This window comes from Staurois parvus, unplaced genomic scaffold (genome assembly GCF_062004578.1).
Source record: "Staurois parvus isolate SC_StPar_1 unplaced genomic scaffold, SC_StPar_1.0 ptg000683l, whole genome shotgun sequence".
Taxonomy (NCBI): Eukaryota; Metazoa; Chordata; class Amphibia; order Anura; family Ranidae; genus Staurois; species Staurois parvus.
The window spans coordinates 302,387-325,866 of NW_028318479.1; the positions used below are offsets into that span (position 1 = coordinate 302,387).

The 23,480-nt window shown below is 43.3% G+C and overlaps 1 protein-coding gene across 6 annotated transcripts in view; it reads left to right on the forward strand.

Annotated features, from left to right (window-relative positions):
* CNOT3 (CCR4-NOT transcription complex subunit 3) overlaps positions 1-23,480 on the forward strand; it is a 520,718-nt gene that overhangs the window by 292,360 nt on the left and 204,878 nt on the right. The gene's annotated exons all lie outside the window — the stretch shown is intronic.

Below are 23,480 nucleotides of genomic sequence, written 5' to 3' on the forward strand. Positions count from 1 at the left end.
TAGAGCAGCAAATTCTTTTTGCTAGAACCAGGTTGCTGTATTTGTACGTCTGTGCAATCTGTATAAAGTGTATGTAAAACCAAAACTTTGTTCATTAACCACTTGCCCTCCAGAGGATTTACCCCCCTTAATGGCCAGGCCTCTTTTTGCTATTTGGCGCTGCACTATTTCAACTGATAATTGCACGGTCATGCAGAATGCTATACCCAAACAAAATTTCTGTCTTTTTTTTTTTTTCACACTAATAGAGCTTTATTTCTGTGGTATTTGATCACCTGTGCGCTTTTTATTTTTTGCTCTATGAACAATAAAAGACCGAAAATTTTTAAGAAAAACAATATTTTTTAATTTTGGCTATAAAAATATATAGTAAACTCAACGTTAATCATAAATTTAGGCAAAAATGTATTCTGCTACTTGTTTTTGGTATAAATAAAATCCCAATAAATGTATATTGATTGCTTTGTGTGAAAGTTATAGCGGCTGCAAATTATGGTATAGATAATGCCACATTATTAATAATAATAATCAGTGTAGTCCCATAAATGCCACATATTAATGCCTACCAGTGCACATCAATGCCACATATCAGTGCCACCTAACAATGCTGCCTATCAGTGCCATATATGAGTGCTGCTTTTCAGTGATGCCTTTCAATGCCCATCAGTGCCACCTACCAGTGACTGCTCATCTGTGCCTATCAGTGCAGCCTATCAATGCCAATCACTGCAACCTCATTAGCGCACATCAGTGAAGGAGAAAAATCACTTATTTACAAAATAATTTTTTTAGCAGAAACTAAGAAAAAACTTGTTGTTTTTGGTTTGTTAAGCAAAAAATAAAAACCCCAGTGGTGATTAAATACCACCAAAAGAAAGCGCGACAGCGCTGAAAGCTGAAAATTGGCATGGGCAGGAAAGGGGTATAAGTGCCCTGTAGGCAAGTGGTTAAATTATATATTTCTCACACAAGCCATGAGTATATGTGGAATTTCACCCCAAAATATATTCTGCTACTTCTACCGAATATTGGGATGCCACACGTGTAAGACTTTTTGGGAGCCTAGCCACATACAGGAGCCTGAAATCCAATGACCACTTTGAAAGCCTGAAGGTGCGTAACTTCCTTATTTCACTTCCACACTACCTATCAGAGTTGCGGAGGCCAGGAAATGCCTGGATAGCACCAACCCCCCCATGACCCCTTTCTGGAAAGCAGACACCCCAAGGAATTTAAATAGTGAATGGTGAATATTTTGCAGATCTCATTTTTCCTCACAAGGTTTTGAAATATAAAAAAAGAAAAGAAAAAAATGTTTGTTTTCTTTCTTCATTTTCCAAAAACTTGTGGCAACAAACGAGAAATACTCACCATGCTTCTTATCAAATTCCTTGGTGTCTACTTTCCAAAAAAGGGTCATTTGGGGGTTTTGGTGCTATCTTGGCATTTCAGGGCCTCCGAAACTGTGATAGGTAGTCAGGAAGTGTAATGAGGAAATAAAGCCCTTTTGGCTTATTGGATTTTGGGGTCCTGTACTTGGTTAGAGTGCCAAAAAGTCTCTCACATGTACACCACATAGCAGAATGTACTTTGGGGAGTAAGTCCACATATACCCATGGCATGTGTGAGCAATAAATCATTTAAATGACAATTTTGTGTAGTATAAGTTTTTGTTTTTTTTTTTTTGCTTTTTCCAAAAACTTGTGGTAAAAAAATAAATTCTTCTATTGACTCAACATGCCTCTCAGCAAATAGTTTGGGGTGTCTACTTTCCAAAAAGGGGTTGTTTTGGGGGGTGGGGGCATTTTATGCCCAGAATTAGGAGTTTATGCCACACATCATTTACTCTTCTAACCACCTGAAGACCAAGCCTTTTCTGACACTTTTTGTTAACATGAAAAAAAATCTGTATTTTTTGCTAGGAAATTACTTTGAAACCGCAAACATATTTTTTTTTTAAAAGCAGACGCCCTAGTGAATAAAATGGTGGGTGCTGCAATTTTTTATGTCACATAGTACTCACGCAGCGATTTTTCAAACACAAATTTAAAAAAAAACACTTTTTTTTTACTTTTAATGCACAAAAACACAATATATTGGCCAATTATTTGGTACAAGTAGATGATGGTATGCCAAGTAAATGGTTACTGACGGTTGCGTTGCACTCCTTAGATGTGGTCCAGTTGGTTTGTGTACTGCCTCTTCCTGCCGGAGGTCCGATTCTCTGTTTATACTCAGGGATGATCCAAGGAAAGGTCTGGCGGCTTCCTCTTCCATGATTTCCTATTGGATCCGGCAGTCACTTGTTCAGAAGTACAATATTAGATGCGGGCTCCTCCCATCCCTGTTAAGTCATGCTCTACTAGGTTGATTAGTGCTTCTTGGGTTTACTGTCCTCTGTGTCTTACGTCTGCGAGGCATCTACCTGGTAGTCTGTGTATACTTTTACAAAGTTGCTGTGTTTTGTCTTTTCGAGTGCTTGTTTTCGCCACAAGGTTTGGCAGGCTGCTGTTTAAGTTTCCTTTTTTACCCCTTTAGTGGTTGTTTGGGTGGTTGGCATGTCTGCCTGGTTGCTTCAGTTGTGTTTTTGGTTTGCTCACCCCACGTTGTGGCACTGACTTGGGACATCCCTATGGTCAAGATTCAGAAGAACTGTGTCAATGGACGCAAGAGAGAACCTGAATTTTTTTTTTTCTTGCTTACCGTAAAATCTCTTTTTCTGCTTTCATTGATGGACACAGCATCCACCCCTCTATTGGAGTTTATACTTCTGACACTGCTTTGTTACAAACTGGATTGCCTAAAGCAGAAAGGGCATTTTATACCAGAGGGGGCTGCCCATAGGTGGTGCTGTGTTCTTTTCAGCCTAGAGCCCTACTCCTGTAGGTTGCACTATAACCCTATGGTTAAGATTTAGAAAAGCTGTGTCTGTCAACGAAAATTCTGTTTTTCTGGTGGATGACCTTGCTGTTAGATAAGGGCTGTGACAATTTCCCCTTGAAATTTGAGAAAGTAGGCAGTTCTTTCTGTGAACTTATGTTAGATGACATAGGAATTATGAATTGCCAAATGGAAAAGGTAAATGGAAACTGTTTTGTACCAGCAGCAGAACCTTCTGGTTGCTGGATAGGGCTGTAGCATTTGGTTATTGTAATTCACACCTCCAATGAACCAGTTATAATTGTGTATGCACTCAGGCTTTTGGTTTAGAACATGTCTAACATGACTTTCCACTGAGATGTTGTTGCAGATGGAGGACAGGACAGATACATCTCACTTATGCCTCCACTTCAGGGCTAACACTTCTTTATTCCTCAAACAAAGTGATTCTGCCATTTGTAAGTTTGTTGTCACCAGACTTTGTGGTAAGCCCTTCTGATTTTTTAGCGCTGTACAGCAGCTGAACATTTTCTGGAGGTAAAGGTGGTGGAAAAGGGGCAGGTTTGTGTAAAAGTTGTCCAGGTAGAGGTGCTACCTCTTTTTGAATAGTGGAAATGCAAGGTCCCACACAATTTTTCCACTGCTCCCAATATAGGTTGGGCAGTCAGTGATAGCAGCTAGAGCTGGCTATCTTACCCATTTTAAACGCAGGAGGCATACACACATACCCTGTCGCACTCTCACAAAGTTTGTATGGCTTCACCACATCTTACCCTTTTACTGAGGTGTCACGGTCGCCCAATCGCCACCCTCAGCATGCGAGAATCACATGACCGCGACCAACAATAATATGTCACGCCCGCGACGTCAGACCCCAGACCTTCTCACCAAACTCGTGACCAAAGGACCGGCCGATCTAAAACCGCGGTGTGACGCGCGTAAAAAAATGCCACACTCAGCTGCGCCCTGCACAACGATTGTCCAGCTAATGGAACGCAATCGACGCACCGGCAGCCTGAATGCGCTTGTTACTGGGTCGGGTTAATTACGCAACTAACCCTTCACTGCCACCACCCCTTTTTGTACAGAGAAAGGGGAAACTCTCTTTATCCAATATACACTGTAATGGTTGAAAAGTCGCCTGTCCAATGCAGTCACCGCAGACCGATTGGGCAGAGGATTAAACAAACACAGTAGCGTCTCTTCAAAAGGCAGGAATTCGTGAATTGCAAGTAAGCGCTTAGAAACAGTTTAACACTTTCAGAAAGAAAGATTTATTACTAAAAGAGTCAAACAGGTGCAATAAAATATTCACAGAAAAAGATGTGACTAAGATATATATATGAAATAGGAAACAGCCCAGAAAAGAGATAACAGGAAGAAGTTAAAAGGTTAAGTTACTTGCCATGTTAAGCCTTAAGGTAAGCAGATCCAAGTTGCAGAGCGGAAAGGGTCTTTGATCTCCTGCTGTTACGATGTAAAAATTAGGAGATGTCTTTTAGCTTAACTTTTTAGGCTTGCCAGCCTGTCTTTTAAAGTCCCCCTGCAGGGGGGGCAGGGTGGCTCTGAATACTGGCCAATACGCTGTTTTGGGAGGGGTCAGTCGGGCGAACTCTGAATTAGAACCAACATCTGTCATAATCCATGACATGAAACATAGGGGAAAAAACCTGACTTGAGGAATGCTCATTTCATTCTGTCACCTTTAACTGTTAGGTTTTATGAGGTTACAATCTCTTTCAATTCCTGGGAGAAGCTGCCTTATCTGTTTTATGATGTGTGAGCCTACACAGTTTCTTAGACTGAGAGGCTCTGCCTCCATGGGGAACTTTGTAGCTCTGGGCCCCCTGCTGCTCCAGCCTGCCAGCAACATTTAACACTTACACATCTGTCCCTGTGCCTCTCAGGAAGGGAGGGGGGAGGAGAATAAAGGATTGAGGCATACTTCTAATAAAAAAAGGGGAACTCCGCATCCAACTCTGATGAGCAAGTTTGCTACACCTCCCCCTCAGGTAGTTGCCAGGGAGGGGACTACAAGTCCCCTCCTGACACAACCGACCTCTGTCCAGAGGTTCCTCTTGGGTTGTCCTGGTACCGCTGCACTGCGGGAGAACCGAATTCCGTCTGAAAAGTTAGCCGTTCTCCCCAGCAACACTGCTGGGCTGACCATGGGTGGGCACCAGTCGGCTGTGGCTCTCCAAATCTCGTGGCAACTGCCGGGGTACCCACCTGTTCACAAAACACTTCGGCTCAGGGGTGTCATTTGCTAACATATTAATATGTAGCTTCTTGTCGAGGTAGAGAAGGAGATTTCCCTCTCCTATCTTCTTCCTCAGGCTTAGGACTACATCTGGCCTGAAGGTAGTAGTGCCTGTGTGCACCAGAACCGGACAGGTGAATTCTGGACCTCGCCTCCCAGTGGTGTCCACAGGTACCTTCGACCAAGATGGACAGTCCTTATTACCTGCTAGCATCCAGGACACCAGTTCTTCCAGTTTCCTGTCTGCTAGGTCAGTCACAGGTCCAGCTGAGTCATGATAGTCGCATCCAGGCGTCTTACCGTAGCCAGCTGCACCCACGACTGACGTAACCTGCTTTTTGGCCTGGGGAGCAGACCAGGCCTCCACTGCCTCAGCCCCCCCCTGTCCAGACCTCTGGGGGTCTCTTCTTACTGGGGTGTTCCCAAACTGAACCACTGATATGCCCCTCTGACAGCTACCCTTCTCCACTGTCAGACTGGGCACGGGCGGTTGGTTCCTGACTAGTGAAAGGGGCCCAAGTGGCTCTTCCCAGACAGGGCCGAACACCGCGAGGCCTTTAAAGTGGGCAACTGCACCCGGTTCTACTCCGCATTGCGGGCCATTCCTGACCGCTGGAGAGGCGGTCGGCGCGTTCTCAACCCCAACTAGCTTTCCCGTGGATTCAGGCAAGCCACATGGGGTAGTGAAGGCTGGCTCATCTTGAGCTTGCTGGGTTAGAGATGGTGGCCCATGCTCCTTGCTCAGGTCCATGATGGCAAAACAGCAGGCACCGTCTGGATGCTTCATTACCTCATGGCTCCTGGGCATGGGGCAGGCCCCAACCACAGGGCTGGCGCTCAGATTTCCAAGGTCCTCAAAAAGCCTGGTTATCGGATCCTGCTTGAAGACCGCGACTACCGGAGATGCCCAGACTCTAGCTGACCCCTGGATTTCTGACTGTGCCATTCCCTTGGTGTCTGTGGCCCAGTCAGCCTGCACCTTCTGAATCCAGACACCATCTATCAGAGGCCTGGCCAGCAGCTCCGGAACCTGAGTGGCAAGGAAGGGTGATTGGATCTGGGCCCTGCAGCCCTCTCTCTGTAATCCAAGCATCAACCCCCCTTGCACTCGTAATCCAAGCATGCTGGCACTGCCCTTGACACATGTTTGTCTGCCTGTTGACACACCAGGACACATGAGATCACATAACAGGCTCCCAGCCCCCAGTGACTAGGCCAGTAGTCTTGTCAGGCCTGTGTTGACTCTTCCCAGTAGGGGAGTTCACACCTAGCCCTGGACTGAAATCTCCATATAAATGGCTTTCCAGAGCTGCCTAACTCGTGGGACTACAAGTCCCAGCTAGCTCACCTCTGAAGCTCCTTTAATTGCTTTTCAGGGCTGCCTGAAGCGTGGAACTACAAGTCCCAGTTGGCTGTTGTGTACCCTCCTTAGCAGGGCAACTCACAGTTAGCGGACTTCTGAAGTTCCTTTTAGGAATCGCTTTTCAGTGCTGCCTGAAGCTTGGAACTACAAGTCCCAGCCGGCTGTTGTGAACCCTTCTTAGCAGGGCAATTCACAGCTAGCGAACTTCTGAAGTTCCTTTTTAGTGTGGCCTGAGGTGTGGAACTACAAGTCCCAGCCAGCTGCCTAGCCCTATGCAAGGCCAACGGCTGGGCACTTATCAAGGCACAATCTTTTGGGCCCGGGCAAGGAACAGGCCTTTCCAGCCCATCCCCTTGCTCAGCCCCCAGAGACTGTACCTCTGCCCCCGTCACAGCACTGTGGGTGACCCCCAACAGTGAAAATACATCATTTGTCTCATCATGAATAGCACAATCATTGTTAGCACTACCAACCATACCATCAACAATACTGACATTATCAACGACATTACTGACTTCACTATCAAGGTTACTGACATTATTAATGACATTACTGACCTTACTATCAATGTTACTGACATTATCAACAACATTACTTACTTTGCTATCAATGTTACTGACATTATTGATGACATTCCTGACTTTACTATCAATGTTACTGCCATTAGTAATATCACCCCCATTGTCATCACGATTATCAACAGTCACGTTCATAATATCAATGACACACGAAGGCAATACCTCCCCAGGCAAGGGGATTTCTTCTTGTTCTTCAGCTATTGGAGAATCCTGTAGCCCCACTCCATTCCCAGCCCCCTCCCTCTGTCCATCCACAGGCGGCCCAGACATTACCCCAACATCTGCACACAGTACCTTGGCAGGTCCAGAGAGTTCCAGGGGGCCCTTCCGGGTATTCTCAGTAGGGGTATAATACGAAAGATATGTGGACGAAGGTATCTGCCAGGTCTGCTGCAGCTTTAGTAGATGCTGGCTCCCTCTCCAAGACGAACTGTCTGACGTCTGCTGGGCAAATGTGCAAGAGTTGATCTCGTATCATGAAATCTTCCAAAGATTCATAGGAATCCGCTTTCAGTCCTTTAGTCCACTGTCGGAATGTGGTGCGTAAGCGACTTGCCACATCCGTGTAAGAGTCCCCAGGTCTATTCTGCATGGACCTGAACCGCTTGCGGTACACTTCCGGGGTCATCTGGTACTTCCGGATAATGGCATCTTTTAAAAGTTCATAATCATCATCTTGCCCCTCTGGCAATTCAACAAACGCGTCCAGGGCCTTGCCTCGTAGCCCTGGTGTCAGGTACCGAGCCCATTGAGCTGGGGGCACATGGTACTGACGGCACGTTTTTTCAAAGGACAGTAAGTATGTGTCAATGTCACTGTCTTTTTCCATCAATGGAAACTTGGCAGCGCCCACGGCCAGAGTGGCGTCCCTGTGATCTAGGGACCCGAGGTTCTGACCCGGTCGCTGTGGCTGGAGCCTTGCCATCTCCAGCTCGTGCCGACGATCAATGTGGGTAGTGTGAACTTCTTCATGTTCAATTTCCCCCGAGTTCTGATCTGCTCGGATATCATACTCCACTAGATCACTAATCAAATCTTCACGATTTTTGCGACCGACGTCCAATCCTCGTGAGGTACATGCTGCCTTCAAATCACCTTTGCTCGTTTTCTCATATTCTGCTACACCAGGCATAATTGCAAGCAAAGATAGAAGAGAAAAGTAGGAAAAGAAAGGAGCTGTTGCTATGTCTCTCTCTCTCTGTCTCTCTCTCTCTCTCTCTATCTATATAAATATATATCTATATATATATCTATATATATGTAAAATATGCACCGCTTGTTTCTAAGGACTGTTTCCACAAAGGTTACAATCCTTCAGTGCAGAGCCAATTTTTAACACTGCACTGAAGCTCTTAATGTAATTATCCCACATACGCTGCCAACAATATGTCACGATCGCCGCCCTCAACATGCGAGAATCGCACGACTGCGACCTACAATAATACGTCACGCCCGCGGCGTCAGACCCCAGACCTTCTCACCAAACTCGTGACCAAAGGACCAGCCGATCTAAAACCGCGGTGTGACGTGCGTAACAATACCACACTCCGCTGCGCCCTGCACAACGATTGTCCAGCTAATGGAACGCAATTGACGCACCGGCAGCCTGAATGCGCTTGTTACTGGGTCGGGGTAATTATGCAACTAACCCTTCACTGCCACCACCCCTTTTTGTACAGAGAAAGGGGAAACTCTCTTTATCCAATATACACTGTAATGGTTGAAAAGTCACCTGTCCAATGCGGTCACCGCAGACTGATTGGGCAGAGGATTAAACAAACACAGTAGCGTCTCTTCAAAAGGCAGGAATTCGTGAATTGCAAGTAAGCGTTTAGAAACAGTTTAACGCTTTCAGAAAGAAAGATTTATTACTAAAAGAGTCAAACAGGTGCAATAAAATATTTACAGAAAAAGATGTGACTAAGATATATATATATTTTTATATAAAAAATAGGAAACAGCCCAGCAAAGAGATAACAGGAAGAAGTTAAAAGGTTACGTTACTTGCCATGTTAAGCCTTAAGGTAAGCAGATCCAAGTTGCAGAGCGGAAAGGGTCTTTGATCTCCTGCTGTTACGATGTTAAAATTAGGAGATGCCTTTCAGCTTAACTTTTTAGGCTTGCCAGCCTGTCTTTTAAAGTCCCCCCTTGGGGGGGGGTGGCTCTGAATACTGGCCAATACGCTGTTTTGGGAGGGGTCAGTCAGGTGAACTCTGAATTAGAACCAACATCTGTCATAATCCATGACATGAAACATAGGGTAAAAACCTGACTTGAGGAATGCTCATTTCATTCTGTCACCTTTAACTGTTAGGTTTTATGAGGTTACAATCTCTTTCAATTCCTGGGAGAAGCTGCCTTATCTGTTTTATGATGTGTGAGCCTACACAGGTTCTTAGACTGAGAGGCTCTGCCTCCATGGGGGGCTTTGTAGCTCTGGGCCCCCTGCTGCTCCAGCCTGCCAGCAACTTTTAACACACATCTGTCCCTGTGCCTCTCAGGAAGGGGGGGGGGGAGAATAAAGGATTGAGGCATACTTCTAATAAAAAAGGGGAACTCCGCATCCAACTCTGATGAGCAAGTTTGCTACATGAGGATGTCCTGTTTGATTCCCAGCCTGTCAGTAAAATGGACAAGGGACTCAATAACACAGATGTGTTTGGTGGGAATATACAACTGAGCAAATTTCTAAGTGCGTGAATTTTGTAAATCCTTGGGTGATTTTGTAAGTTTGTATGTTAAGTGTGAGGCCCAAAAATATTTAGAATTCTGCCACTGTAACAGGTCTCATTTCAAATAGACGGGCATAGAATGAATTTGGGATTATTAAGTGTTCTTGCAAGAACACTTATTGTTATCTCACATATATATTCTTATTTTTATTATTATAGCCAATTTTACCACCCTAACTCCTCCCACAGTTTTTACACTACATAGACAAGTAATATACCGAAACGTGCGGATTGTTCCCGATTGGTGTGCTATTACTTTGTGGAACGTTTCGCCGAATGGTTCACGAAATATCGCCGTTTTTGTGGTGAAATTTGTCCCATAGGAATGAATGGCGCAACTAGAGTGGGAGCTGACAAAGCTAGAGTGTGGAAGGAAAAATCAGGACTTGATTTCTAAACTGCCATCACTCCCTCATTTTCAAGACCACCTACACATATCTTATATCAAAACGTTCAGCTAACCCTACTGCCACTAAAAATGTTCACGGCTAAGCTATAGTCCTGATAGTTTTCACAATATGACCATTTGTTTGCAACTCACGCCGCCCATTGACTTTCATTGAAACTTCACTCACAGCCACCTGAAATTTTAAGGGACATTTTTAAACTGCGACTGTGCCTTCATTTTTAATATTTCAGAGACATACTATACATCAAAATGTAGGTCTGGTTCTTGTGATTCTCACAATATAAAGCTCTTCGCAGTACTTTTAAAACTACAAGTGTGTGAAGATGGCAATCGCCAGTGAAGTTGGCAAGTTGGAGCAGTGTGTTTAGAAAAGCCCCTCTCACCTTCCTGTGACTGAGTGAGTTGCTATAGCAACCAAAGATGACTCACCAGGCAGCTGAGTGACCAAGGCTAGACTGTGAGCTGCAAAATAAAAGTTGAAATGCATTTCTCACTCTTATCAGGCTTGCCATGTGCACTGCTTACATTTCATCAATCATTTGGTTAGGGTTGGATGCAAGAACACTTCACACAATTTCCCCAGAAATTGTACCTTTTCTAGTTTATGTATTGCTGCGCAAAAGCTTGCTCTGGTCCACAATTACATTTAGTTGGTGGAAAATAGCTAAATACCAATTGGAATATTTTCTGCATTGGCCTGAATAGCTGGCTGTGCAGTAAAAGGGAGAATGACTGATTCTTTTTTTTTTTTTTTATAAATGTTTATTAATTTTTCAACCAAATAAATACAAATCACATTCACCCTTTTCAATTAATAAAAGAAAAGACATCCAGAGGATATCTTCTCATTAACATAATTTATCTAAATCCCACTCCCCATCCTTCCCTCTTCCCCCCCCCCACTCTGCGTTTTCCCTCTTCTCCACTACACAAAACATTTCTTTTATTTCTAAAATCCATTTCAAAGGGTGTTGCGTCGTCATGTATTTCACTTTTTCTCTATACTCCTCCCATTTTTTCCACTTTATATAGTATATCTCCATCTTATCTATATACATATAATACAATTTTTCCGTCCCACAGATCTGATTCACTCTATTCATCCAGTCCTCCTCTTTAGGCACCTCCTTTTTTTTTCCCAAAACCTAGGTATTAAGCTCTTCGCTGCACTCAAAAAGTGCCATTTCCCCAGATCCTTATATAATCTCACTGGAAACTCTGTGATATGGAAAAGACATAGTTCAGGGTCTGTTATAATATTATTTTTGGTAATTTTCCTTACTAAATAGACTATTTTTTGCCAAAACTCTTGTATTCTTGGACACTCCCACCATATATGATACAGCGTGCCTACCTCTCCACACCCTCTCCAACACAGTGGTGAAATCTCCCCATTCAGTTTGTGCTCTACATTTGGTGTAATGTGCCATCTTACCAAACGTTTATAATTTACTTCCACTTCCCGCATACTAATATTTTCGTGAATTAGTCTAAACATTTTCGTCAGCTCCTCCTCATCTATTTCCCTTCCCATATCCCTTTCCCATTTCTCTATATATACCAATTTTGTGCCAGTGTCTAACTCAGTAAATATCTTCTATATTTTTGCAATTCCGTGTTTCCCATCCCCCCCTTGCTTCTAATAATCTTTCCATTGGGTTCCATTCTTTTCTGGTTCTCATCGGTTTTGGGAGGCTCCCGAAGAAATGTTTCAATTGTCGTAGCTCATCCATTCTGTTAAAGACTTCTCCCTTTTTCTTCTCCAGCTCTCTAAATGATCCCAATTCCCAACCCACCATTATGTCTCTCAATTGCGCAACCTGTTTTATAATCCATTTCCCTGTGATATTTTCCTTCCCAGGGGCAAAATATTCTGTGTTGCTTAGTGGCATTAACTGTGAATTAAAAGCCCATCCTTTTTGTCTGTGTAATATTTCCCAAATTCTTAAAACGTTAAAAGTGTACGAACTTGTGTTAGCATCTAATCCCCTAATTCTACTTAAATTTGTTCCACTTAGTGTATTTTCAGTTTTAACCCAGCTTTTCCCTGGGTTATGGGTCCAATCAAAAATTCTCACAATTATCACCGCTTTGTAATATCTCTTAAAATCTGGTACACCCAAACCACCTCTCTCCTTAGTTCTGGTCAACATTTCATAACATATTCTAGTTTTTTTTGTTCCTCCATATATATCTCATTATCATTTTTTTAAGTTCTTTAAAGTATGCCTCTGGGAGTTTAATTGGAATCATTTGAAATTTATATAAGACTTTGGGCACAATTATCATTTTTATCAAGTTTATGCGAGCTATCCAGGACGGATTTCCACTCCCCATTCTCTTCAAATCCTCCTTAAGCTCGTTTAATAGTGAAATATAATTATCTTTATACAGATTTTTAATTGAGGTTGACAATTTTATCCGTTGGTACTTTAATTATTTTTCTCTCCAGATGAAGGGGAATTCTTCTTGTATTTTTTCTTTTTCACTATTTTTAATATTTATATTTAAGATTTCAGTTTTTGTCGGATTAATTTTCAGATTTGATAATTCCCCATATTCCTCCAATGTCTTCATTAGATTTGGAAGTGATAACCTAGGATTTCCAACATAGAACATCAAATCATCCGCATAGGCCGCCACCTTATGTTCTCTATCTCCTATCCAAATACCCTTTACATCTATGTTCTTCCTTATCGTAGACAACAATGGCTCCAGTGATAACACATACAACAATGGGGATAGTGGGCATCCCTGTCTTGTTCCATTTGACATCCCGAAAAGCTCCGATCTTCTTCCATTAACCATAATAGCGGCTGTAGGCCCTCTATATAACCTTCCAATCCACTTTCTCATTCTATCCCCCAGTCCCAACATCTCCAGGGTATCCATCATAAATCTCCAACTCACTCTATCAAATGCTTTCTCGGCATCAATTGACAACAGTACCACCGGGGATTTCCCTTTTTTTTCCTTCCTGTATAAGCAACAATGATCTCAAGCCGTTGTCTCTACCCTCTCTCCCCGGGACAAACCCCACCTGATCCCGATGTATCCACTCCGGCATCAGCTCCTTCAGCCTATTTGCCAATACCTTTGCGTACAATTTGATATCTACATTCAGCAGCGCAATTGGTCTATAACTTGCACACTGAGAGGGGTCCTTATCTTCCTTATGGATTAAAACTATATTAGCCTGCAGATATTCTCCCCTTATTTCCATCTCTCCTCCCAAAGCATTCATATATGTCTTCAGTTTAGGTATTAACAACTCTTTATATTTTTTATAGTATTTTACCATATACCCATCTGGGCCCGGACTTTTCCCCACCGCAGTACTTTATTGCTGTTTTTATTTCCTCTAACGTAATTTCTGATTCTAAGGAGTTCAATTGTATTTCACTTAATTTTGATAACCCTGCTTTTTTTTAAGTATGTTCTTCTTTTTTCTCTATTTACTATTTCAGCTTTATTTAAAATATCCTGGGGTATTATATAGCTTACTATTGTAATCCTTAAATACTCCCGCGATATCTCTAGTTGAGTGCACCAATTCACCCTTGGGATTTCTTATTTTTTCTATGTAATTCCTACTTTTCTTTTTTCTTAGAGTTCTCATTAAATACTTTCCCGGCCTATCTCCCCATCCATACCTCTCACTTATTACTTTATTAAAGACTCTTCTTTTTTTCTTCCTCCATTACATTTTCTAATTCTTCTTTCTTCTTTATTATTTATTGCATTAACTCCTTAGTTATTTTCTTTTTATGGGCCTGTTCAAGATCAAATATTTCATTTAGAAGTCTGTTAATCTTTTCCCTCCTTTCTTTTTTCTTTTTGCACCTATTTCAATGAATAATCCTCTGATATAGGCCTTATGGGCCTCCCACACCGTTGCAACCGATACATCCTCTGTTTCATTCTCCTCAAAAAATCGTTTAATTTCCATCTCGATCTTACGGTCGATCTCTTCATCCAGAAGAAGTGCCTCATTCATCCGCCAAACAAAACCTCCTCTCTCCTCTCTACCCCATCTTGCCTTCATTGCAACAGGGGCGTGATCTGATAAAGAACTTCCTCCAATATTTACTTCTACTACAGGCTCTATAAATCGATGTTCTACCAATATATAATCCAATCTAGAATAGGTCTCATGTACATGTGAGAAAAAAGTATAGTCTCTATCTTTCATATGCCTGATTCTCCATATATCTACTAATTGGCACTCATGCATCAGTTTCTTCAATAATCTCATGGACCCGCTCTCCTCTCTCCTCACATAAGAAGTAGTATCCATCCGCAGGTCCATACAGACATTAAAGTCTCCGGCCACTATCAGACAGCCCCTTTTGAAATCCATCAGTCTCTTCAACACTCCCCTCAAGAATATCTCCGGTTTCCTATTTGGGCAATATATACTAGCTATTGTACACTCAATTTCCTGCAGTTTACTCCTCAAGAACAAAAACCTTCCCTCTGGGTCCGTTATTCTCTTCTCCTCAAACCTAATATTCTTTGCAAAGCCTATAGCAACCCCTTTTGCTCTCTTAATTGGTGAATCCGCATAGTACCATGTGGGAGAATATCTAGTCTTCAACCTAACCTTTGACTCCATCTCTAAGTGTGTCTCCTGCAAGAAAACCACCGAAGATCTTCTATGTTGCAGTTCTTTAAATAACCTAAATCTCTTCCTAGGACTGCTCAACTCTTTACATTATAAGTTATAAACTGGACTTCTATATTACCCTACTCCTCTTAACTCCTTCTTTCTTCTACCCTTCCTCTTCCTTTCTCCTCTTATCCCGCAGAGTGTTACCCCTATTCTTGGGATTTTTTTTTCTTTTCTCCTTTTTTTCTTTCAATAAAACTCTCTCTTCTTCCTCTTCCGCACCTTCAGACTCTCTCTAGGAATCCCCCTATTTCTTTATTTCAAATTAGATATCCAGTTCAATGAAATATAATACAGTCTATATGAAATCCCATACATAAGGAATGCATAAAAAAATGCTTAAAGAGACCCACAGTTTTCACTCACCCTCCACACTAGGGTAGCTTCAGCATACCATCTGTGGCCGTCTCTTCTCTTTGGGGGATTCCTATTAGGTCCCTTTGCCTTTACTTCTCTTTTCCTCTGTGTCTCCTATGGTCAGGTAGGAGATGAAATGGAAAGCCGGCGTTCCTCCGGCTTCCTGGAACGCCGGCCGGCTTCTCCGTTTCCCAGTGCTCCTCTGCGGCCGCCCACATGGCTGCGCCGCCCCGTCTGTCTCCTGGCAACCGTTCTCTTCCACTGATGTTACCGCGAGAGGACCCTAGGAGAGCAGGGGCTCCGTTGCCTCACTCCAGACTCGCCTCCACGCCATCTCCGAGGCCCCTCATCAGCCAGGTAAGTGAGTCAACTCCCCTCCAATGCAGCTGGTTAGCTTGTTGGGGCACTTTAGGGAGGATATTCGGGGAAGGCTAACGGAGAGTGTTTACTCTACACTCTCCAGTGCCGCCATGTTCAGGCTCCTCCCCCCACGTCCCTGATGCAATGTCTACTGTTCCGATTCAGAATGACTGATTCTGAGTTCATAAGGAAGCCATAATGTATTTGTAAGTGCCTCTAGGAGACTTGTATGGACCCTAATTCCTGGTGGATGACGTGACACACCACTACTAGTACTGGACCCTTCATGCAGGAGTACTCCGCTGTTCATGCTTGCCACCTGGATGATGTAGTGGTTGCCTGCTATTTGGAATGCCTCATCCTTTTTGTAGACATCCTTTCCTCTGATTTGGTTATTGACCCACTACTCTCCATAGGTTCATTCTCAGAATCCGAATCTGGCAGTGAGAGCCCCCTGCTGCAATGATTTGTCATGCTAAGGTTTTGAATTGCCTCACCTGATGTACATTTTTGTTTTTGGACATGGCATGCGCTTGCTCTGGCAACACTGGGACAGGAGTGGCTGCATTTAGGAACACGGTGGTGTGACAGATTGATCAGGGCACTGATGACGGCGGCACTGGTATGACAGGTAGACTGGGTGATCAGGGCACGGATGATGCCTGCACTGGTATGGCTGATGAGGGCACAGATGATGCCTGCGCTAGTGTGGCTGATGAGGGCACAGATGATGCCTGCGCTAGTGTAGCTGATGAGGGAACAGATGATGCCTTAAACAAATATCTATATATCTTGCGAGCCAAACTATATCTACCAAATAACCACCTTAAAGCACAAATCTGAACAAAATTGTTCTTACTTTTAATGGATCGCAAACATCCAACACATAACTACCACTGTGTGTACATATTATTTCACCAAAGTGTGTTGCGCTCCTTATTATTTTATATTATCTCTTTAGTACTTATAACCCCCTATTTATACCCTTAAAATTTATAATCATATATAAAAAAGTGATCTAATTAAAAAAAGAAATTAAACATATGTTATCATGCCGTTAACCAAAATTGAGTATACATATATAATAATTACTTAATATCCAAGAAATTAATTCTAATTATAAAACCTCAATAATTCATAATAATAATACATACCAGTGATTATTAAAACTAATTATTATTAAACCAATTGCACATCATTATTAATAAAAAATATAAATCTCAAAAATAATTGTGAATAATCACTCATTTATAATTAGTGTTATATAAAAAAAAATGTCCCATTAATCATAAAAATAGTGACTCTGTGCTTTATTTAATCTTCAATCCGTGACTTTTTGTGAATCCTCCAATTAGTGCAGATGTAAGCTCACCTCCTTAACTGCCTGCAATCAGGCTATATGCGCTTTCGGTTCACCTCCTTTGGAACCTGCTTGATTAAGACTTTTTCCTTTTTAGATTGGAATAAGGGGCTCCTTTCCCGTAGAATAGGGATATCCTTAAACACTGATTATCCCCTCTGGGATTAATCCCTCCTTATGATGTTACAAGCCTCCTATATTTTCCTCTTTATGCGTCTCTCCATATGTAGAAAAAAATTCCAAACATAGTGTTTTATCCTTTTTAAAAATACTCCTTTATTCCTACCAAGTAGTACACTCACATTTTATGCGATCAATATAAAGCAATCTTGTATGTACCGAATCCTCCACTGACCGTTGAGTCATGCACCCGCCGTCTGTCAAACAATCCGGCTACCTCCGAGTGACGTCGCAGTCCCACCCCTACGCGTTACGCCACTGGTCACGTGGCTTCATCAGGGGGTTATGATAGCAGATGGGTCAGTACCGGTTCCATGCATAGACGTGGTGAGCAAAAAGGCAAAGCAGTGGTCCAGGCAAAAGACCGGAACATGGTCCATAAAAAGGCCACAGTCAATACAGGCAGCAAGCAGAGACGTGGTGAAAGGATTGGTCCAGGCAGAAACATGCTTAGGGCCTTGGTTAGGTAAGACTAGACAAAATGGGTAGAGACTTCTTCCCACCCAAATCTCTTCAAAGCCTCTGGTCTCCAGACCCTGATCCGGTAATTACGAAACCCAAAGAAAACAAAAAAGGTTTCTTTGTTCGGAAACACTACTCTGGATCCCCTCACATACATGAGACCCCTGTGTTGTCTTGAATCCCACTACTAAAATGGGAGGGCAAAAGATCAGTCCAGGAGGCAGGCAAAAAACATGGTTGATTAACAGGCCGAGGTCAGTTTAGGCAGCAGGCAGAGGCATGGTCGATTAACCATTTGAATACTGGGCAATTTTACACCTTCCTGCCCAGGCCATTTTCCAGGTTTCAGCGCTCTCACACTTTGAATGACAATTGCGCGGTCATACAACATTTTACCCAAACTAAAATTTTATCATTTTCTTCACACAACTAGAGCTTTCTTTTGGTGGTATTTAATCACAAAAAGATTTTTTTTTCATATTTCACTATGTCCAAAGTAGTACAATGTTACCATAGTAACATTGTACTACTTTGGGTAAGTGATCAGTATTTTTTTTTTTTTTTACACAATTTGCTTATAGCAAAGAATTACTTTGCTATAAGCAAGCATTTACCTGAATGACATCGATTCATTCAGGATTTTTTATTTTTTTTTTTGTGCTTAGCTGTAATTTGGCCACAGCTAATCACATGACATGTGCATGTGATTAGCTGTGACCATTCACAGCTAGGCAGTAGTATACAATGGATGGCATTAATGAAGCCATCCATTGTATACAACTGTCATGTGACCTGCTGTGATTGGTCACAGCAGGTCACATGGTACCGGCAACGGGGCCGATACTCAGATCTGTCATCGGCCGTGTCCGAGGTACACGGCCGGTGACAGATCGCGCCACTGCGTGGCTCTGCAAGCGTGAAAAGTGCGCATGTGCGGGAGGATGCCATTTGGCGTCCAACCCGGAAATCCGATACATTTTTCTGGCTGCCTTTTGGCTATTGGCCGGGCGTGTATTGGTTAACAGGCCGATGTCAGTTCAGATGGAAGGCAGCAAAATGAATCCAGGCAACAGGCAGAAACCTGGCAGGGAAATAGCAGCTACAGGACAAAGAGAAATATCTTCACCATACTTCACTAATAATGTAGTGAGGTATGGTAGATATGGAAGAACTCTCCTATACAGAGACCAGGCTTTGAGGGACACTGGGGACAGCAGTATCGGGTGTCAGATGGAATTCTATTTTTGGCTCATACACAACATTTTTTATTTATTTTTTTTTGAGGATGGCAGGGGGGAGTATATCGGAGAAATGTTTTCCATGCAATCGGCTCACTGCATTAGAGTGAATTTGTTCAGGTACAGAGATTTCTTGATAGATGAGGGATGTGATAATCTCTTCCTGATATTGTAAAAAGTGACAGGTCTTTGTGTGGACTTCTGGTAAACGATGTAGGAATTTTACAGGGCCAAATGGAAAAGGTAGAAGTATACTTTTTTTGCCAGTAGATTGATCTTCTGTTGGGTAAGTAGAGCTGTAACATTTGATCATTTAAATCCACTCCCCCCATGAACAGCTTGTATTCGTGTATGCATTGGGGTTTTTGGATGAGACCGTGTCTTCCTTGAATTTCTTCAAGCCAGCTGACTCCCCTCTGTTTAGCCTGGTGGCAACCAACGGTTGTGGAAAGCCCTTCTGATTGGGTCGAACTGTGCCACAGGCTAAAGTGTTCATGAGATAAAGGTGGCAGAAAATGGGCAGGCTTGTATAGAAATTGTCCACATAAAGGTGGTATCCCTGATTGAAGAGGGGGTATACCAGGTCCCTGACAACTTTTCCGCTACTCCCCATACAGTGAAGGAAATAAGTATTTGATCCCCTATTGATTTTCAATGCTTGCCCACTCACAAAGAAATGATCAGTCTAAAAATCGAATGGTAGGTATATTGTAACACTGAGAGACAGAATAGCAACAAAAACATTCAAAAGAAATGCATGTCTAACAAATGATGCACTGATTTGCATGTTCATGAGGGAAATAAGTATTTGATCCCCTTCACAACAAAACATGACTTAACACTTGGTGGAAAATCCTTTGTTGGCAATCACAGAGGTCAGACATTTTCTGTAGTTGGCCACCAGGTTTGCACACATCTCAGGAGGCATTTTGGCCCATTCCTCTTGGCAGATCCTCTCCAAGTCATTAAGGCTGACGTTTGGCAACTCATACTTTCAGCTCCCTCCACAGATTTTAAATTGGATTAAGGTCTGGAGACTAGCTAGGCCACTCCAGGGCCTTAATGTGCTTCTTGTTGAGCCGTGTGTTGCCTTGGCTGTGTGTTTTGGGTCATTGTCATGCTGGAACACCCATCCACGACCCATTTTCAGTGCCCTGGCTGAGGGAAGAAGGTTCTCACCCAAGATTTGACAGTACATTGCCCCATCTATCGTCCCTTTGATGCGGTTCAGTTGTCCTTTCCCCTTAGCAGAAATTCACCCCCAAAGCAGAATGTTTACACCACCATGTTTGACAGTTGGGATGGTGTTCATGGACCCATAGGCAGCATTCCTCCTCCTCCAAACACGGGAAGTTGAGTTGATGCCAAAGAGCTCGATTTTGGTCTCATCTCACCACAACACTTTCAACCAGTCCTCCTCTGTATCATTCAGATATTCAGTGGCAAACTTCAGATGGGCCTGGACATGTGCTTTCTTGAGCAGAGTGACCTTGCGGGCACTGCAGGATTTCAATCCTTGTCGGCATAGTGTGTTACCAATTGTTTTCTTGGTGACTGTGGTCCCAGCTACCTGGAGATCATTGACAAGATCCTCACGTGTAGTTCTGGGATGATTCCTCACTGTTCTCAAGATCATTGACACTCCACGAGGTGCAATCTTGCAAGGTACACCTGACCTAGGGAGACTTACAGTTTTTGTGTTTCTTCCATTTGTGAATGATTGCACTAACTGTTGTCACCTTCTCATCTGCTTGGCTATAGTTTGGTAGCCCAGTCCAGATTGTAGGTTAACAATCTTGTCCCTGACTACCTTGGACAGCTCTTTGGTCTTTGCCATGGTGGAGAGTTTGGAATCTGTTTGATTGCTCCTGTGGACAGGTGTCCTTTATACAGGTAACCACTTATTAGCAGCACTCCCTTTAAGAGACTGCTTCTAATCTCAGCTTGTTACCTGTATGAAAGACACCTGGTAGCCAGAAATCCTGCTGAATGATAGGGGATCAAATACTTATTTCCCTCATGAACATGCAAATCCTTGCATAATTTGTTAGACATGTATCTCTTTTTAGTTTGTTGTTGCTATTCTGTCTATCAGTGTTACAATACACCTACCATTTGATTTTTAGACTGATCATTTCTTTGTGAGTGGGCAAACATTCAAAATCAGCAGGGGATCAAATACTAATTTCTTTCACTCTATAAGCTGGGCATTCAGGGGGCTCTAGTTGACTGTCCTTTCCTTCGTAGATACGGAACATGTGCACATACCCTGTGGCCCTTTCGCAGAGTTTGTTAATCTTCACCCCGTATCTGGCCCGTTTGCTTGGAATGTATTGTTTTATGACCAGCCTCCCAGGGAAATGGATTAGGGATTCATCGACAGATGTTTTTTTCAGGACAATATATTTCAGAAAATTTTTGGTTATAATATTTGTCCACTGATCAATTATTTCAAAGTTTGCCATACTCTGGGTGATCTCTGGGGGGGCACAGGGAATTATCTTTGAAATGTTGAAAGCGCATAATTATTTTATAGTGGGTCCTGCAATCCTGCAGTTCATATTTTTTTTTTTCTTTTTTTTTTTTTTTTTTTTTTTTTTTTAGTTCCATATTAAATATGAGGCCAAGAAACACATTAAACTCTTGAACTGTGAGGTGTTTTCACTCAAATGGACAGGCATAACTGGAGTTGGGATTTTGGGTGATAAATTACTGGGCAAAAAGATTGCATTGGTCCACAACTGAATTTAAAAAAATCTGCCGTGAAAAATAAATGGAAAAAAATCAATGGCTGTAAAATTTTGGGTTTCTGCCTGAATGCCTGGCTGGGCTATGAACGGGGAAATTATAGGTGCTCCTGATCCTGTAGGTAGCCACACAGGGTTTAAAAGTTCATCTGGGACAGCAGTATGGGCGCTAGTCCTTGGTGGCTGACGCGACACCCGAGTACTAGTACTTGCATTTACACTGCTGGTACTCGCTATGTCAGAGGAAGGTTGCTTGCTGCTCCTTGGAGCGCCTAATTTTTTTTGTTGTTTGTTCTTCTGAATCAGAGTGAATTGCTGCTGTCTACTGGTTCATACAGAATCTGAGTCTGACCGTGAGAGTTCTCCGTTACACTCATCTGTCATACTCAGAATTTAAAACACCTCCTCGCTTGTGTAGAATGTTTTGGACATATTTTTGACACACTGATCAGGACCTACTGGAATGACGGTGATCAGGACCCACTGGTATGGCAGTGATTAGGATGATGGTGTTGCAGTGAGGGACAGATATCTGGCTGCGATTGGTTCACAGTAGTCACTGTTGGGCAAAGATCATAAATACCGTTAGCTGGCAGGCAATGTTTTGTGAGTGTGTGTAAATTGTGTGCAAAGGTTGAAAATTACTCACAGTTAGCAGTAATGACTCTGTCCTTACAGATGATGGCAGTGATCAGGGCCCACTGGTATGACGGTGATCATGATGATGGTGCTGGTGTACAGTGGTCTGAAGTTACTGTAGGGAGGGACAGTTAGCTGGCTGCGGTTGGTTCACATAAGACACTGTTAGGCAAAGATCAGAGATACCGTGAGCTGGCTTGCAATGTTTTGTGTGGGTAAACTGTGCAAAAGCTGAAAATTACTCACTGTTCACTGTAATGGCGCACTCTCTCCAGAGACAATGGTGATCAGGACCTCCTGATATGGCGGTGATCAGGATGAAGTAATCAGTAATCAGGACACTGGTGCTGGTGTACAGCAGTCTGATGTCACTGCAATAAGGAACAGATATCTGGCTGCGGTTGATTCACACTAGACATTGTTGGGAAAAAATCAGAGATACTGTGAGCTGGCAGGCAATGTTTTGCGAGTGAGTTTGTAAATTGTGTGTAAAGGCTGAAAATTACTCAGCTGTACTGGATCTCTCTCCTCACAGACGATGGCGGTGAACAGGACCCACTGGTATGGCAGTGATCAGGATGATGGTGCTGGAGTACAGCGCTCTGACGTCACTGCAGTGAGGGATGACTGCAGTTGGTTCACACTAGACACTGTTGGGCAGAGATCAGGGACACCATGAGCTGAATGGTAATGGTTTGTGTGGGTAAACTGTGTGCAGAGGCTGAAAATTACTCAGTTTGCTGTAATGGCTCTCTCTCCTCAGAGACCATGGTAAGCAGGACTGGTATGGTGGTGATCAGGATCCGTTGGTTTGCCGGTGATCAGGATCCAATGACGTGGCTGTGATCAGGACCCACTGGTTTGGCAGTGAATAGGATCTGCTGGTTTGGTGATTGGGACCCGCTGGAATGGCTATGATGGGGACCCGCTGGAATGGCTGTGATCGGGACCCGCTGGAATGGCTGTGATCGGGACCCGCTGGAGTGGCTGTGATCGGGACCCGCTGGAGTGGCTGTGATCGGGACCCGCTGGAGTGGCTGTGATCGGGACCCGCTGGAGTGGCTGTGATCGGGACCCGCTGGAGTGGCTGTGATCGGGACCCGCTGGAGTGGCTGTGATCGGGACCCGCTGGAGTGGCTGTGATCGGGACCCGCTGGAGTGGAGGTGATCAAGACCTGGTGGTATGATGATCAGGACCTGGTAGTGTGGCAGTGATCAAAACCTGCTGGTTTGGCCGTGATCAAAC